The sequence below is a fragment of the Calidris pugnax genome, unplaced genomic scaffold (genome assembly GCF_001431845.1).
Source record: "Calidris pugnax isolate Ruff unplaced genomic scaffold, ASM143184v1 scaffold188, whole genome shotgun sequence".
NCBI classification, from domain to species: domain Eukaryota; kingdom Metazoa; phylum Chordata; class Aves; order Charadriiformes; family Scolopacidae; genus Calidris; species Calidris pugnax.
In genome coordinates, this window is record NW_015091257.1 from 16,376,720 (window position 1) to 16,393,665 (window position 16,946).

The following is a 16,946-nucleotide window of genomic DNA, read 5'->3' on the forward strand; positions in this document are numbered from 1 at the left end:
ACTTGTCTCGAGCTCCCAGGCTGATGATCCCATCGGCAGCAGGCACTGGGAATGTCCCAGACTGGAATCAACGACGGACAAGACCCAGGTTCTGCATCTGGAGTCAGGAAGGCATGAGTCGGGATCAAAGGCCGACCAAGAGACAAGAGTTCTCCTTGGGCTCCCTGGCCATTGAAGAAAGAGGCTGACCCCTTTCATCCCTCAGCTTTTCTACCGACATGAGGCACGTGGGATGGAGTACCCTCTTGGTCAGTTTTGGGTCGCCTGTCCTGTACGCTCCTCCCCACACCCCACAGGTGTGAGCCCACTAAAGACCCTTTTCCACTGCTGCCCTCCAGCTTTGTGCAGAACAAAGTGAACTGGCCTTGGCTGGTATAGCAAGAAGAATAAACAGGAGCCTCTCTGCATACCGTTCCTTGGGATTCACTAGAAACATCACACCTCGTCTGCTAGAAGCACACACTGTCTGAAAACTATGCCGTTAATCTCAGAGAGGCAGTGAGTTAGAAGAGGCTCAGCTGAAAAGTCAAATCACTGCAGAGCAAATGGGTTCTGTTTGACCTCAAACCAGGATGCCCACCAAGTCGGAGCAGCCCCGTCCCCTGTCCAGCTCTCTCTGGACTGATGCAGACGCACCCCTTTCTGACAGTCATCACCAGAGTTTTGAAACCAGCTTTTCCCACTGTTCCAAATACTTAAACAACCTCTTGATTACGGGAGCCCTCTTTGATGTCGAAAGGGGTGGAGGCCCTTTCCAAAGGGAAAACACACGTGCCAGCCACAACAGAAGAAAATCAATTGCAGGGCTGATCTGCAGGTCTTGCAGTGATTGTGCAAGAGTCAGCAGAGCATGGACATTTGCAACCTTGGACTTCAGGAGGGCTCACTTTGACCTCTTCCAGAAACTGCTTGGAGAAATCCCATGGGTTAGGGCTCTGGAAGGTAGGGGCGCTCCAGAGAGCTGGTCAATATTCCACTGTCACCTTCTCCAAGCTCAGGATCCATGCATCGCAAAGAGCAAGAAATCAGGCAAAAGAAAGCAGGAGACCTGCAGGGCTGAGCAGAGAGCTTCTGAAAAAGCTCAGGTGGAAGAAGGAAGTTTAGAGTACGTGGAAGAAGGAACTCGGGAAGATTACCAGAACCAGACCATAGAGATCATCTAGTCCAACTCCCCTGCTAAAGCAGGACCACCCAGAGCGTGTCAGATCATTCCACTCAGGACTGCATCCAGGCAGGTCTTGAAAATCTCCAAAGAAGGGAACTCCACAACCTCCCTGGGCAGCCTGTTCCAGGGCTCCGTCACCCTCACTGTGAAGAAGTTTTTCCTTACATTTGAGTGGAACCTCTTATGTTCCAACTTGTGCCCGTAAACTGATACAGTTTTAAAACTGCTTAGTACCTTGATAATACCTACCTTAGCTGGGTAAAGGAGACTAAAATACCCTTGCTGGAGCTAGAATGGTGTCAGGATTTGGCAAAAATGCCTTATCTCTAGGGCTCCATTTGTAGTACGTGGCTACACATTTGCTATGGAGAGTAATTACCCCGCTCAGCTGTGCAGACAGCATCCGGCAGACCTCTCTATGTCTTTTCGATCCAGCATATCAGAGACTTCTCTATCCATTCAAGCAGAAGAGTCCAAGGAAATCAGTTGCATCTTCAATCTTTTATACATGGATTGCCTGAGAGGACAATCGGTTATTTTGCATGGATTGTATAAAGCTTCATGTGCAGGTTCTGGAAACCTGTGCCTGAAGACATCAGCAGGTAAATGGGGGAGAAAAGACTGTTTCCAATTCACTTGTAAGTTTTTAACTGCTCCATAGCTCATCTATGACACAAGGCAGCAGCAAATTTGCATTATGAGCCTTGGGAATGTGAATTTTGTGCATCCCAGAGTAACAGAACACTGTCTGACTCGAGGAGGAAAATAATATGAGCTGTTAACTTTTCATATTTGTCATACCTTATATTTTAAGAAATGAAGGTACTTCACATGCTTTCATTACGCTCCTGTAACAACAGAGGAACTAAAATAAAGACATAGGATTTCCATGCTGCATGAGATGCTGGTGATTCTGGATTTGTTTCCTGCACAAAGGACACAGAAAAATAGAATGTGTGAATGGAAGAGCAGAAGTTTTGCACAACTGAGATTCAGGCATTTTGGAACTTTTGGGTTAAAATGAAGCACTTCTGAGCATTCCAAAACCAAAGCTTTTCACTGAGATTCACTAGCCTGAAATGAAACTTTTTGTTTTGATCTGAGTCAATGTTAATTTCTGTGTCCACTCCAGCTGCCAAAAAGCCCTTTGGGAGTTGTCTCCCCGCATCCTCTTGTTCTCCCAGCTGGGCACTGTTCCCTGGCCAGACTGTGTTTCCTGTGGCCTCTCTGCAGAGCAGAGGTCTGGGAGCATCCCGTGATGTATTACACTGACTCAGCCACAAGGAGAAACAGCCATTGTTTTTCATTTTTCATGGGCACAATTTCATCAAAGTCTTTTTTCCTGTGGCAAATTTCTATTTTGATGAAACCACTGTTTCTCATAGAAAAATATGTGATTTTTTTCTATAGGCTATTAAACATCCCTCAGAAAATGGATCTGAAGAAAGAATGAAGATCTATACCACTGAAGGTGGATTTTTCCCTGTGAAGAAAAAACCAAAAAATAATATTTGAATTAATTTGATGGCTAATTCTTCTTCGAAAATGATGGAGGTTTATCAGATACTTATTTGTATATTTAGCATTTAAAGACAGAGTAACATGGTCTGAATCTAATAAACCTGCATGTTCACATAACACCAATGACTTATTCGACTTTATATGACATGGCTTGTGTTTTTTTAGAATTGGTATATATTTATTAAAGTAGTGGTTTAGGTAAAAAATACAGTATGAATATCAAACTTTGGAATCAATTCTGTTGTGCTTCTTTTTTCTGAGGGGCAAATTCAATTCAATTCACATATTCTCCAATTCAGACATATGGGAAGAAAAATACTTTTAATACCCGTGGCAAAATAAATTATTTAAAACTTCACATTCCTCACAAATTCCAGTCCTCTTTCTATCTAGTAATTATACATTCATGAATCTCAATTATCATAAGATATTGTGTTATTGATAACTTGCTGTCCAAAAAGTCAACAACAATATTCAGAGCTTCTCTTAATTTGCTAATTTCCTCCAGTTATTGATAATCCTGGTGGATCATAACTGGCCATCTGAGTCGGATGAGATTGATTTTGTTACCTGGTTGGATGACATCCAATCTGAATGAGAGGAAGAACCGGTAACAAATGATGGAGAATTAGAAATGCCAAATTTATTTATTTTTGATAGCCACAGACGATTTCAATGACTCCCTCCAGGCATTCTGGTATGAGAACAGATCTGACAACATGACCTCAGAATTGTAGCTGATTTTGTCAGATCTATACGCGGGCGTGCCGGGGTATTCCTGTCTTCAGTAAGCTTTAGGTGCTGTGTAGGAGGCTGGGAACTGAAGCTAGTGCTTCCCTGACAGACTTCTGAAATAAATCCTGGAGACAATATAGACTTGGGTATAGGTATGTCCTGGTTTGAGGTAAAACAGAACTAATTTTCTGTTCAGTAATTTTGCTTTTTTAGCTGGGCCTCTTCTACCTAACTAAACTCTGAAATTAACAGCATATTGTTTAGAAACTGTTCACTCTCACAGTGATAAGACCTGATTATACCAAGGAATGGTATGCAGCGAGGCCCTTGATTATACTTATTGCTATAACAACCAAGGTCAGATAAATTTGTTATTTGCCCCATTGGAGGGTCAGAAGTGGAAAAGCACAGAGGGGTCACACCTGTGGGGAGGAGCGGACAGGACAGGCGACCCAAAACTGACCAACAGGGTATTCCATCCCATCTGCATCATGCTCAGTATAAAAGCTGAGGTATCAAAGGGTCAACTCTCTTCCTTCAATGGCCGACGTCCGAGGAGGACCCTGTCTGTTTGTCTGCCTTTGATCCCGATCCGAGCGTTCCTGACTCCAGATCTGGAATCCGGCTCCTGTCCATCACTGAGGCCAGCCTGGGACTTTCCCCTGTGCCTGCTGGTGATGTGATCGTCATCCTGGGAGCTTGATATGGTTTTGTATATACTATATAATTATTTTTATTTATTATTTTATTTTATTTTATTTCTTTTTCGCCTTTTATTATTATTATTATTATTACTACATTATTTATTTATATTTTCATTAAAGTAGTTTAGTTTTTTTCTAAACTTATAATTTTTTTTTATCCCCCTCTTCCTCTCCTCTCTTTTCCTTGGGGGGGGAGGGAAGGGAGGGGTCATCTGTCGTTCTGGTTGGTCAATTCGGTCAAAACCATGACAAGGTGTAAGTATATATACTGTCCTAGGCAAACAAGAATAATTTAGAAATCAAGATTTCCTTGGTGCCCTCCCGGAGGTGTCTGATGAAAAGAAAGATGAAGAAGATAAAGTTTCCCCCTTACTAGCTGCAATGGTTCTCCAGTGCTGCACTGCCAAATCGGGGAGAAGGAAGAGCTTCCTGCTGGGTCGGGGGATACAGAGCTGTAAAATATCACAGAATCACAGAATCTTCTAGGTTGGAAGGGACCTTAAAGATCATCTTGTCCAACCGTCAACCTAACTGACAAAAATAGACACCCACACAACAAACAAGGAGCATCATCACTAAACCATACCTCCCAGCACTACATCAACCCGTCTTTTGAACACCTCCAGGGATGGTGCCTCAACCACCTCCCTGGGCAGCCCATTCCAATGCCTGATAACCCTTTCAGTGAAAAAATTTTTCCTAATATCCAGCCTGAACCTACCCTGGCGCAACTTGAGGCCATTTCCTCTTGTCCTGTTGCCTGTGACTTGAGAAAAGAGACCGATCCCCATCTCTCTACACCCTCCTTTCAGGTAGTTGTAGAGAGCAATAAGGTCTCCCCTCAGCCTCCTCTTCTCCAGGCTGAATAACCCCAGTTCCCTCAGCCTCTCCTCATAAGACTTATTCTCCAGACCCCTCACCATCTTTGTCGCCCTTCTCTGGACCCGCTCCAGCACCTCAATGTCTTTTTTGTGGTAAGGGGCCCAAAACTGGACACAGTACTCAAGGTGAGGCCTCACCAGTGCCGAGTACAGGGGGACAATCACCTCTCGGTGATAGAGATAATAGAATAGCAAAGAGCAATTTATACAAAGGAAAAAAATGCTTCAGGCTCCCCTTGCCCCTCAGGGTGGTCACCTAGAGGCTACGGCCCCATGGCTATAGGGGACACCCAGCAAACACGTCTTCCCAGCTGGGATGCGCTGCTCCAGGGAGCAGGGTGACCCGGCGAGGAGCGGGACAGGCTGCAGCCAGCACCAGCACCCTCTGCCCGGCACAGCCCGGGGATCACACGCAGGGAGCCAAGGAGGAACCTCCTCCCTCCAGCTTTGGCAGCTGGATTCCCTCGCCGCCAGGCTGGGAGCTGATGGGCCTGTGCGAAGGCTGTTTTTACCCATGTAAATTAAACAGTTACCACCGCAGGGTGACTCTCTGCTCTTCTCCCCGAGCAGACAGCTGCTCCAGAAAACACATGCTCAGGCTGAGAGGAAGAACCGCAGAGACTTTATTTATAGATGCAATAGGCAGGTGTTCGGCACTTAATGTCTGCCCGGTAAGAGCTGGAATTGTCTCTTTGCCCACAACGACTACGTACGTGATTACTGTCTGTGTACATAATGCATTATATATACTCTACATCTTTCCCCTTCCCATTTGGATTCTGTGCATAACCTCTATACAGCTGCGCTGCCCTCTCTCCTGCAGCAAAACATTTACTGATCTCATCAAGACAGAAAGAAAGAAAAAGTGCCACAGACTGTGGAAAGCTGAACTTTAATGGAGGAGCTCACGCTGTGGTGTGCCTGGTGTGTGTCTGGGCGGCGGGAGAGCGTTGTGCGATGAACTGGTGTCGGTCACTTCGGTATGAAACGTCTCATCAAGGTTTGGAAAGCCACCTATGAAATATTAATCAGTTACCACCAAGTCTCACTACACTGTTGTGAAACTGGCACAGTGCAGTTTTGTGCAGCTTGTTTTCAGAAATTGTTGCCTTTTATTTCAGCTACATGATCATAGCACTCTGCATAATTTATACAGCTAAGAGCCTTTTGTAGGGCACGCTGGTGAAAGAGCTCGTAAGTACCACAGAAGCTGGGATCTTGTCAAGATTAACAAGGATTTTGGGGGGTTGGTAAACAAACACAACAAAAGCAGTTCCTGTTCTTGTGCCAGCTATGATTTTGGTAGTGGCAGGTTTGCTACGACGACTCGCGACAAGCAGTAAGAGAGCGAAACTAAGCTCTCCAAAATCCAATGTGAAACAAAAAGGACACCTTGCTGTTAATGCAAGATGCCAGCCATACCGTGGCACAAATGCATTTTGAAAACATATGAAAATGAACTTGAAAATTTCAACCCAGGAAGAAGGCAGATCCTTTTGGGACTGCAGGGCTGCGCACCAGCCACCAGCAATGCGGAGCACAGGCACTCCCCTACGGACTGCCACTGACAGAACTGGGAAATGCTTTTTCCGCGTTTCTTGCTCAGAATAAATATTCTGACATGCCATTTCTACATTAGTGAAGTGCATCAGCAGAGTGAAGACAATTTAAAAACTCCTCCTCTCTTTGGAAATACCTCTTTCACGTTTGGAAAAATACCCAGGGGTTTTGTGGTTTAACCCCAGCCAGCAATGAGGACCGCCAGACTTACCCTCTTGCCTTCCCCCTCACCTCCAGAAGGATGAGGGGAAAAGGGGAAAAGAAAGGGGGAAAGGGAGAAAAAAACCTTCAAAAAACCAACAATATAATAATAATAATAATAATAATAATAATAATAATAATAATAATAATAATGAAATGCTCTCACTGCTTGTTGAATCAGCACGGTCCCAAGCAGTGATTGTGGGTTCTCACCCCCCAACTAGCTTCCATTTATATACTGACCATGACATTCTCCTGCCTGTGCTTCCATGGGAAACTGAAAAAAAGTCTTTGAATGGTGTAAACACCACTTAACAACAACTAAAACCAGTAGGTGTTATTGACAATCCTTTCACAGCAATCACAAGAAAGAAAAATTAACTCTTTCCCATCTGAAATGAGGACAATGGGACAGAGTGGAGAGCGGTGGGGGGGTACTCAGGGGCTACTTGAGGGGCCATTAGTGTCAGTGAGACTTCAAGTTTGCTGCCTGCAGAGCAGACCTCAGCTGAGATATGTCAGGAAGCACCACCACAACGCACAAGCAGGTAAGTAGCGGTGATGCACAAGTCAGGCACAGCAGAATTGCTCCAGATCCATGGGTGCAAGGGAGACATTAATCCCACCCAGTCCACCTACTGAAAAGCTCAATGCCTGTCCCAAGGCAGATATCCAGACTCCCAGGGCTCCTCCTGGGCTGTGGAGGGAGCCTCAGTGAGCAGCTTGCATTGAACCCCCCACCTTTGCACAGTTACAGCCGGGTGAGGGGGATGCGAGGCACATGCCAGGACTGAGAATAAAGCTCTCAACTTATTGCTTTCCAGCTCTACAATTAAACTGCTAAAGCCTGTTGATTGACAATATGCCTGAATCTTGTTGGAACATCTATGACAGAAAAACAGCTTATGCCTGCGCCTAGAATTTTGTATAATTAGAACGTTTAATTAGGATGTGGACAAACAGCCAGGCTCAAATGCATACAGAGGCCTGTCCCTGTGACAGCAAAATTTTCGAAATGATCAAACAACAATAATCATGTTTTCTAGGCACTAATTTTCATGGCTTGGTGAAGAAACATATACAATAGCCAACTAAAGAATTCTGGCCAGTTTACAGTTCTGCATCCCTAAAAGGCAGACTGCAATCAAGATATTTTGAGAAAACCTGTGTGTTGTTTCGCTTGCTTGACAAGGTCTATGCAGCATGGAGCATCACCCTGGTCTGCACTGTGGACTGGCTATGCTGCTCTGGTCCCTCACCCTTAAAAAAGTGATGGCAACCCGAGTAAGCAATGACCTCCCGAGCCATAGCACAGATCAAGCAAAAAGGCTCTGGCCCCAGGTATCTCATCGGAGATGGGTGCAAAGAGGTGCTGGATGCATCTTCCACTGCTGTGGCTGCCTGGGGAGATAGATGCAGCAGCAGATGACAGTGAGAGCCTGGAGACACTGGCAAAGGACAGCCCCCAGGTCAACACAGCATCTGTCCCTGCCCTCTCTCTCCATACTCCAGGCCCATGTGCCTTCTCCTTGGCACGCATGGACAGAGACACAGCTGTATGTAAGACCAGAGGCATAGGGCAAGCTGGGGTAGAAGACCACAGAGAGGACCAAACCACCTGGGGGACACATGCCACAGACCATGCTGAGACAGCCCATCCAGACTCTGCTGGAGCCCTCCACCTCGCTGCCATCTGTGGTCTCCCCTGGCCACCTGAGCGTGGACTCTGAATCCAGGCACAAAGCACTCCTGGTATCTATCAGAGAGCAGCTTTAAATGGAAGTGAGATGCTTTGCCACTTCTCCTCCCCCATTTTACTGGTGAGGGAGCAGAAAATGGAAAGTATCCAAAGAATTATTCACGAACACAACACTGCCACAGCATCTCCCATGTCCCACCAAAGGGGTGATGCTGAGGCGACTCTTTTGTCCTAAACCTTATTCCACAATTGAAGGGCTGAAAAGGTGGGGGGCGAGGACTGAAAATAAATTAATAAATAAATAATTGTCACAATGGCCTCAGGGAAGGAATTCAGTGGATATTTCTGGCTGGTACATAATGAGGCTGCTTCTTTGTCACTGATGGTTTTGCTCTCCACAGGTTCCCTACAGAAATGTAGGCAGGTACCAAGCCTGCTCAGCCTACAGGAAAAAACAACTGGTGTCTAGCAAGTACAGCCAAAACCTCAGACAAAAATAAGCTTCACTCAGTATTCACTCCAGTGGGAAGAAGCAGCACAGGTCTATCACTTGCAGGCGAGCTCCTAGAGAACTGGAAATGCATCTGAAAGAATGCAGCTTACCTGAGAGGAGCATTCAAGAGAGGGAGCCCCTGATTTTCTCCAGGCTCCCTGTATCAAAAGCTTTGCATGGAAGCTAAAACAAGGGGAGAGGAGGAGGTAAATTTTGGCAAGCAACATCCCCTGCTGTGCAAAAGACATGAGGCTGCACAAATATTTCCAATCAAAAAGTCTAAACTGCAGCCTAAAATCTAAATGTGTTCAGAGACGTGTATTTACCCCTGATTTTTGCTTTTCAGAAGTAACTTTTCAGATGGAGAGTAAAAATTATTTAAAATCCCTGAAAGCCACATAGGCATCTTTATATTGACAGGACCGCAGCAGACAAGCTAATTGTTTAACTTCCACAGTTTTCAGTCAAGGCAGGCCACTAAGTCAGCTCGGAGCTGACTTGATCCAATGCCATCCGGTTGCAGAGATGAGGATTTGTTCCTATTTTGCTTATTTACTTTGCCATAATTAGTTTCTACATCACAACAGACTTGGCTTCTCACCTGCCAGTGTGGCATTTTATCAGTAGCTACCCCAAAGCTCACGTGTACCATCTCACCCTTACCTAACACATCGTCAATTCCCCTAAGTAATTTGGAAGAAGACAGATTTTGCCTGTGGTGATCATTTAAGCATCGTACATGTCCCTAATAATTTTTCTTACTAATTTAACTAGTAATGAGGTAAAGTTGGTTTTTTTCTTTTTAATAAGGGAACTATGACTTTGGCAACATTCCAGTCCTCCTTTTTGGTTGCTGGCTTTAATGATAGTTCATGTACTTTTGCTGACAGATGAACCACTCTTATATTCTTTCAACGCTCCTGGATGAATACCATCTGGCCCAAGTGATTAATTGTATTTCTAAATTGTTCCACATCTTTGTTACCTACAAAAAAGAGAAGCTCTAGAGTGGGTATTTCCCCTTTGTCCTCTGCAATGAAGATAAATGCAAGGTATCTGTTTCATTTTGCGGCAATTTCCTTATTATCCTCAACTGTTCTTTTTCAAAACAGTGTCATCTGACTGGCACATTGGATGGAATGCATTTGCTTCTCTCACTGCACAATTTATGCAATTAGTAACTTCTTTTACTTTTCCAACCAGCTCTGTGGTTGGCCAGCTGTCTTTAGACCGTGTAAGCAGCAAAGGATAGTACTGAACAAATGACTGGATTTTTTCCTCCATCGATGCTTTTTCTAAACATTGCTACTGCTAGGCTGCTGAAGCTGCTGCCCCCTTCACAGACTCCTAATTCTGAGGTTCTTGGGAAGATTCTTGCTTTCTTTCCCCCTCCCTCCTAATTACATACCTCCATACAGTGCATGTTCCTTCCCACTGACTTTACATAATGTTAGATCTTAGCTTTTTTTTCTTCATTTGCTTGCATAAGAATACAAATCATTCTTTAAAAACATACAATCAAACATACATAACACCTTACAATTTAACACACCTTTATAGCAGGAATTTTTAAATATTACTATTCCAGGGAATTCACATACTGAAAACCACCATTCTTTTTCGTGACGTAAAAGCTAAGCCTATGGGTCCCTAGAAATTCACAATATGCTACGGAGACGCAGATGAGAAAGACAGCCCTGGCCTCCAACAATGAAAATGCAAGTAAACACTATGCCCACCTTTTCAAGAATTAAACACTTACCAGACACTATCATACTTCACGTAGTACATGATAATCTAATTTATAATAATACCATGACAAACTAAACTAATAAGTATATCTTTAATCTCTGCACAGCCACACTTGGAGAAATGTCACTGTGGGCACAGTAGGAGTAACACGTAATAAATGTTTCACTGGCTCCCACAGGTAATATTTTTCCCAAGGCAGCTGGAGAAACTGTGCAAGTTTACTGGCCCTCATATTTAAGCTCAGCATCTATTTGGGGAAAACAGCTGAGGACTATGTACAAATTTGCATCATAAAAATATTTAAAAGCCTCACTTTCAGTGATATGCTTAGCTTAGACAGTATTACTTTGTTGTTGTTGTTGTTATTACTAATAATGACATCAGTATTACAATGTCCAAAACATGGAAGGCTTCGAAGTTATGTATATAGAACAAAATCTATTGCCCAGAAGCACGATCGGAGTAAGAATTGACCAGAGTTGGAAATACCAACCATTGCATTCATTCAAAATTCATTCCAAACATTTCTTTTGTGATAGACTTTTTTCCAGATTCAGTAGATTTGGATGTGCATAATACTGGAATGACAGAAGGTAGTAAAAGACAACATACCCACTAAGAGTGGCATCTAACTGTAATGGTGTCTTCCAGGTAAATTGAACTGGCTTTTCAGTACTGCCAGTACTGAACAGCATTATTCCCAATGACTCCAAAGATTTCCCAAGATTTTTGAAAAATCAGGCTGCTTAATTGCCATCTGTCGCTCTCATTCATGTCTATACCCATTCTCACCTATGAGAAGCATTTGATGGATAAGCATCCATGACAGCACCCTGTCCTTGGTCTTTCATTTTCTTAAGGTGGTCCCACTTAAGGGAAGAAAGGTCAAGGGTTTTTCCTGGCCTGAGTAGACCAACCGAACCTGTACTTGGGAGACACTCATCGTTAATATCAATGAGACAGGAAAACGTGCAGATATCAACTCTTCCACGAGGCCAGCAACATTTCCAGGAGTCTGACTTTGTTAACATCTTCCATCCACATCAAGAAATGGAAACCAGAGCTGGAGCTGAAACCCTGATGTTTCTGCTGTGGGCTTTTCACAGAACCCAATGCCAAACTCATTCCCAGAGCATCATGCTGTCTCTGATAACATACACAGGGAAGATGCCTGAGGAGCCAGGAGGCTGTGGAGTACTCTTCCACTTGCACTTCCACATGGAGGAGGGACCATACAGTTAGAAAGTTCTTTCAGCCCTTTCATTGTAGGCACCTGACTTCAGGCTTTTATCTTAAAAAAATATGTCCCACAGCTGGCAGTAACCACAAAAAGAAAACCTGTATTGAACATTCACCCCTTTCATCTTCAATGCACATATAAACAAGAATGATATATACAAGACTGAACTATTTGAGTTTGTCTTGTTGTTGTATTAAAAATATTAATAAGGAAGATATTAGGTTATAGTGTTTCTTTTGCCTGCAATGGTAATTCTGATGGAAAGCAATATGGACAGCTTATAGTGTCCCTGGGCAAATATTAAATAAACAAAAGGCTCAAATACAATAAGCATTAATATTTCATGAAGTTGGGAAGAGCATCAAGAAAGCTTTTCTTGGTCACTTTACCTACCACTCTCCCAGTGGGATTGAAAAAGCATTAATGAGAAGCAGAAAGAAATATCTCAAGCAGCAAAAGTACACAGTAAGTATGAAAATGAACTCCTTTTTGGATCTCTCAGAGGAGCAGGTCTATGCAGGAGACAATATTTCAGATGTCTTAGCAGGATGTTTCGAAAAGTCAGGCAGCTGAGTTCTGTTTTGCTTATTTTATCAGACCTTCCCAAAATCCCCCTCAATCAAAACTCTTTACAGACGCTGTTTGAGAATGGCAACAGCTACTCAGGACGGGACCATTTGGGCCAGCAGATAGATCTCAACATTGTGTCAACCCAAGAGCGCTGTGAAGTACCCACAGTGATCACCTGAAGATGTGCAGGAAGCCCCTTACTCTTTCACTGCAGGTTGGAAGGGGTCCTGGGAACCTCAGGAGTGGGATGGACTTCCTCAAACCAGTAGTCTCATGGTCCTGGGTGCCTATGAGGAGTCTGCATTTTAAACCTAGAGTGGAAAGTGAGGGAACCTTGCCACTGGTGCCAGGGAAAGGGGAGTACCAGCTGACCATGCAGGCATATGTGCCAGAGCTGCAGAGCAAGAGGCTTTTGGAAGTGTGCCATGGCAAGGGTGCACATGGTGTTAATTTGTGTCACCTCACATGGGATTCATTTTGCTTGATCTTAGACAATTATAGCACAGACATCTTCATCTGAGCTAGTTGTCTAACTCTCCTTATAGTCAAGGAGAAATGGGTGCTCCCGGGGCATAATTCATCTCCTCCTCAGATAGATGTCTGAAATAGAACAGATGAATCATTCTCTAGAAGCATCTCCAGACTCTCCATTTTCTCCACAGTCATAAAGGAGGCCAGACAACCAGTTCAGATGTAGACTTCTGCTTTGTGGACATATAAAATTAAGTGAGACAAGTCTCACCTTTTTCTGAATTGCATTAGACTTGTATATGATTCAATATCAATGCAATGAAGGATACAATCACCTTCAGGTGAAACAAAAGGAAATAAACTATAATTTTCATCAGCCTACTTTTTATTGAGCTGTGCCACAAATAGTTCCAAGTCCATTTACAAGAAAATGCCAGATACCCACTATTCCTGAACAACTCACAGGAACACGTGCAACTTCTTGGAGCATCCCTTTATGCATCCTCTGGGATTTGTGGTTTCCCAGAACACGCATCTGTGTGCGCTTGTGGTTTCCCAGAGCGTGCATTGTTCCCTTTGCAGTTTTTCATGCCCCAGCTAGGAGCTCTAATGTTCAGAGCGCATGTGTTCCTGTAGCCAGTTTGTTTCTTTTTTCTTAGGGAAAATAAGTCCTTTAACAGATGTGGAAAGTCTATTTTAGCCATGGCCATTCATAATTATAATAAAATTGCAGTTTTATGGTGACCCTATCTTATTTAATTACATGCACTCCCTATAGATCTTTCTGATTTCTAGTGCTGCATGAGTCTAAACAGAGGTTGATGACTATTGCCCTATTCCAGTAGCAAACCACACCATAAAAATGTCTTCAGTCTGCAGCAGAAATTATATTCTGTAGCACTCTTTTATTTTAATTCAGCTCGGCATTGCACAGTGATTCTGTTCCAGGAAAGGGAAGAGTTGGCAATCAATATGTTTAGACTATCTGTAGACTTTTCCCTGAGTTAATTACCAATTAACTCAATGTACTTAGCACATTTGTAAAGCTTACAATGGACACACTACGTATTTATTTCTGGTTACGAATTTCTGTTTCTTATCCAAAGCTGATCTTCTAACCTTTTATGTAAATAACCGTTTTCTTATTGTTTTGATAAAATGGAAAAGGGTGTCCACAGTAGACTTTATTAAATATGTTAAATAATCACTGCTAATTGTCTGTTAATAACCCAGAACACTAAACGTCTACAGTAGATGTATCTGCTCTGATTTCTGTAGCACAAGCATTTTTTTTCATTTATCATCAAACAGTACTGTGGTTACCTCCAGACACTGCTCTTCAAACAAGATCACAGCATGGAAGTATAGAGCTTTTATTCTCGTACATCAGGATTTACGCGGCACAGACCAGGACTTACTCACTGTGCTCCAGTGGCCCAAGGTACCTGCAAGAAGTCACCTGAGCTCCAGAAGTGCCCCAGCTTTCCTGTATTTTCTGGACCTCTCTTAACCATTTAAAACCAGAACGCATTTGAAGACCACTGTAAAGCATAATGGAAAGATTTCAAAGAATGAAATTAACATTGAGATGCTCTGATGTGACATAGTAATTCATAAAAATTCCAGGTAATTCAGAAAGTGATTGCAAGAACACGTTTCCCACATGCTACTCACATACATCAGCTTCCAGCAAAGACTTTTGTGTTCACCTTTCACTACAGAAACATTTTCAGACTAATCCAATTTCCTCTGAATTTTATACTAGAAATAGAAAATCATTTAGAACAGAGTATTGAATAAGAGTATTGAGTAAGCTTTAATGCATTCATTATACCATAACTTGGCCTTTCTGTGATTTTAGCATTTTAAATTCACATTCTCCTGTAAGAACACTTTACCCGAGGAAAGAAAGACATTTTAGAGGAAGTATCCGGAAAGGAAAAAACGAGTTTAATTAAATAGCCATTTGCAGGTCTTTGTGGTTTATATCTGAAGAGCAGATTCTTTCCTAAGCACTAAAAGTGCACGTTGTTACATTAATTTAACTAATAGGTGTTAGTTATGACAGCCTGCCTGGTAAAGGTTCTGAGCCAGTGTCATTCCTATAGATTTATACACTTGGAAATGTGCACTTTAAATGAGAATCTTGCCAGTGTCAAAATTAAATTAAACTGAATTAAATCATGTGCCCGATCACAAAGACCTGAGATTCTTTTCAGAATCAAGTCCAAATTACAACTGTAACTCTAGCCCAATTACTGGAGGAAATTAAAAGTCAGTTCCAACTTCATTATACTCTACTGAAGTTGCCAGCTATGCAAACACAGGGTTAAATCCTTACCTGAGCAAAGTGACTGGTACTGGAGCAGCTCTGGGACAGTAACACCCACTCTCAAAATCTGAAAAGCTCCCACAGCCCTGATGGCCTGTGGAGAATGGCTCCTTCAGGGACTATGATCGTTGTGGGGTTAAGGCCTCACAATGAGATGAGCATCTAAGACCAAACTTCGGGTCCACCAAATCCCCACTCCCAGGAGTCAAACTCCAGACCCAGGAGGATCTAGTAGCGAAATGCTCTCAGGATTTGTCTGTCAATGTTGACACACAAATGTCTTGGTGGGTTGATGTCTACCTTGTGTGAAGTACTATAGCCAGTTATAGACCGTCATGTCTTGCCTCAGAGCACACCAGTCAGAGCAGCCTTCACAGAAAGTGCAGTAAGTGGTGACTCTGCCTGCTTTAATCCAGTAGTCCAGCGGTTTATATCTTTTAGGTGTGTCACAGCCTTGGTGAGTATACAATGCTAGCTAGTAAAGGTTTTTCCTCCAAGATGGAAGAAGCTACTGCTTACTCATTGATGCTATATTGTCTCCGAGTAAGCCAGCATCCATCAGCCCTGCTGAATTCAGATTCCTGTAGGAGACAGGGAACCAGTGCCTCTCAAAGATTGTCCTTTTGCATTTACATGTCTCCCACCTGTGCTGGCCAAGAGCAGCCAACCCTCTGCTTGCTCGTCCATACCAAGGGCTCTTACTCTACCTTTAAGCTACAGGAAACAGCAAGACATGGGCAAGTAAATGCAACATCTGTAATGCAATGTATACTGGGAGTTTTCCCAGAAAGCATCTTCTCTCAGTTGTGCCACACAAAATCACAGACCTTCCTGCAGACACGCAAATGCCACAAGAACTCTAAACCTGTAGCACAAGTCACAGCAGACATACTAATCTCACAAAATCAAAAGGCTAACACCATTTCCTTATGCACATTGCAAATGTAGGCTTGGGCCTCAGTTCTGTCAGTCAGAAATGGGACCACAGCAAGAAAATTTGGTTCTCATTATTAATCACAATTGATCTCAGTCTTCCAATCAATATGGCCTTTGTTAAGTGGGAAGTGGAAGGTCTGAAGAACATGAACGTCGAAGTTGCACCATGCAGCATCAGTTCATCCATGTCTATCTTTGCTGGCTAGACCAAACACAGTGCTGCAGCAGTCACAGACTGGTAAGAAACGGTGTTAGAAGTTAACACGAGTGAGATGAACACTTACACTTTGGTGAAAATAAATCCTATCATGTGTATCTCTGCCTTTAAGACACGCGGCTCATCTCAGGGTGACATTTAGGGACTCTCTCCTCATACAGCTGGATCATAGTCATCACAATCAATCTATGAACCTGCCAAGTATCTGTCATTAATAAGCCTCAGTGGTCAAGGGAACAGCCCTAAGCGACCCCTTTGATGTCACAACATAAAAATTAAAAAATAAAAAAAAAGTTGGGGCTCAAATGAAAGGAAACACAACACACAAATCCCCAGATATCACTGAGCTAACATACCCCATCCAGAGGGGCTGTTGGGACTGGGGATGGTAGACATGCTGTGCCGGTGGCTCTAGGAACCCACAGCTGCCCTGGGAGTGGGAATTGTGCTTTGCAGCTATTTCAGGGTG